The sequence below is a fragment of the Erpetoichthys calabaricus genome, chromosome 11, assembly GCF_900747795.2.
Source record: "Erpetoichthys calabaricus chromosome 11, fErpCal1.3, whole genome shotgun sequence".
Taxonomy (NCBI): Eukaryota; Metazoa; Chordata; class Cladistia; order Polypteriformes; family Polypteridae; genus Erpetoichthys; species Erpetoichthys calabaricus.
Genome location: NC_041404.2, coordinates 134,740,055 through 134,742,890, shown reverse-complemented (window position 1 = coordinate 134,742,890; position 2,836 = coordinate 134,740,055).

Sequence of the window (2,836 nt, the reverse complement as noted above, 5' to 3'; positions counted from 1 at the left end):
TGACGTACTGTACGTGTCTTTTTGGGCCTGCCAAGTCACGTGAGGCCTGAGACTACAAATAAAGTGTCGCAGGCCATTATGTGTGATTGCGATACAGAAATGAATCCCTAAATTAGGACTAAGATTGAAGTACTTGGTTGGGTTTAACGACTTGTTCACTAAAAACTTGTTCTAACACTGAATTATTTAATGAGAGAAATACATTATTCTTGTTTCCCAATGTTCAAGATCTGCTTTAAGAAAAGCTTTGATTAGGCCGTAGGTATTTTTAGTGCATTCTCTTAAACTAATTGAAAATATTATAGAAATCAACTGTACTTGTAAATGTTTTTAAAACCTACGCCAATGAAGCTATTAAAACAAACACTATTTGACTAAATGTAAAGAGACAACCTCTCTATAAGATAATCCGTCTGGATTCAATGAATAACTAACTTTTACAGCAAATGTCTTTTGGTAAGATTTGCTTTGAAATATTGATTACATACATATAATATATATACAGTATAATATACATACATATACAGACACACACACACAGTTTCAGGAGTGTCATGCTCATATTACTCTGACAAGCAAGCAAGAATTTCACTGTACAGTGGTGTGAAAAACTATTTGCCCCCTTCCTGATTTCTTATTCTTTTGCATGTTTGTCACACAAAATGTTTCTGATCATCAAACACATTTAACCATTAGTCAAATATAACACAAGTAAACACAAAATGCAGTTTGTAAATGATGGTGTTTATTATTTAGGGAGAAAAAAAATCCAAACCTACATGGCCCTGTGTGAAAAAGTAATTGCCCCCTTGTTAAAAAATAACCTAACTGTGGTGTATCACACCTGAGTTCAATTTCCGTAGCCACCCCCAGGCCTGATTACTGCCACACCTGTTTCAATCAAGAAATCACTTAAATAGGAGCTGCCTGACACAGAGAAGTAGACCAAAAGCACCTCAAAAGATAGACATCATGCCAAGATCCAAAGAAATTCAGGAACAAATGAGAACAGAAGTAATTGAGATCTATCAGTCTGGTAAAGGTTATAAAGCCATTTCTAAAGCTTTGGGACTCCACAGTGAGAGCCATTATCCACAAATGGCAAAAACATGGAACAGTGGTGAACCTTCCCAGGAGTGGCCGGCTGACCAAAATTACCCCAAGAGCGCAGAGACGACTCATCCGAGAGGTCACAAAAGACCCCAGGACAACGTCTAAAGAACTGCAGGCCTCACTTGCCTCAATTAAGGTCAGTGTTCACGACTCCACCATAAGAAAGAGACTGGGCAAAAATGGCCTGCATGGCAGATTTCCAAGACGCAAACCACTGTTAAGCAAAAAGAACATTAGGGCTCGTCTCAATTTTGCTAAGAAACATCTCAATGATTGCCAAGACTTTTGGGAAAATACCTTGTGGACTGATGAGTCAAAAGTTGAACTTTTTGGAAAGGAAATGCCCCGTTACATCTGGCGTAAAAGGAACACAGCATTTCAGAAAAAGAACATCATACCAACAGTAAAATATGGTGGTGGTAGTGTGATGGTCTGGGGTTGTTTTGCTGCTTCAGGACCTGGAAGGCTTGCTGTGATAGATGGAACCATGAATTCTACTGTCTACCAAAAAATCCTGAAGGAGAATGTCCGGCCATCTGTTCGTCAACTCAAGGTGAAGCGATCTTGGGTGCTGCAACAGGACAATGACCCAAAACACACCAGCAAATCCACCTCTGAATAGCTGAAGAACAACAAAATGAAGACTTTGGAGTGGCCTAGTCAAAGTCCTGACCTGAATCCAATTGAGATGCTATGGCATGACCTTAAAAAGGCGGTTCATGCTAGAAAACCCTCAAATAAAGCTGAATTACCACAATTTTGCAAAGATGAGTGGGCCAAAATTCCTCCAGAGCGCTGTAAAAGACTCATTGCAAGTTATCGCAAACGCTTGATTGCAGTTATTGCTGCTAAGGGTGGCCCAACCAGTTATTAGGGTCAGGGGGGCAATTACTTTTTCACACAGGGCCATGTAGGTTTGGATTTTTTTTCTCCCTAAATAATAAAAACCACCATTTACAAACTGCATTTTGTGTTTACTTGTGTTATATTTGACTAATGGTTAAATGTGTTTGATGATCAGAAACATTTTGTGTGACAAACATGCAAAAGAATAAGAAATCAGGAAGGGGGCAAATAGTTTTTCACACCACTGTACATGAGACATAATAAGGTTATCTCTGATAAAGTGTGATGTCTCACTACTGCTGTATAGTCTTTAAGATTACTGTAGTTAGGAAAAACACAAATAAGCACACATATTGAAATCTGCAAATATTTGTAGACTATCTTTTACATTTTCTTTTTCACTAAAATGAAGAAATCATTGAAGTGTTTCAGGAGAGCAGATACGTCCTTCTTTGACCAAAGTCTTAAACTTTTCTTCAGGCAACTTTCTATGTTCCTCTATAAGAAAGAATTATTGTGTTTAACGGTAGCCAATCAAAATATGAATGTTGGTATGTCTACCATATTAGCACACCATAAGACATTCCGTCTTCATCTTCGCTTATCTAGTTTGCTTGATTTCTTTTTCCTAAGAAGAGAATTGTTGAAAATTATTTCTATATTAAAGTGTCAAGTAATTTTCCAAACACTAATTTACAACAAATGTGATTGAAACACACAAACAAATAAACAAATAATTACATAAAGCTACATGAGGTTTCAATCACTAAATAAAGTCTTTGCTGTTGCTAGAACAGTCACAATTCGTAATCTTTTGGTTAAAAATAAAATTAAAACAAAAAGTACTACCCAGTTTTTATTACTTCTCTATTAGATT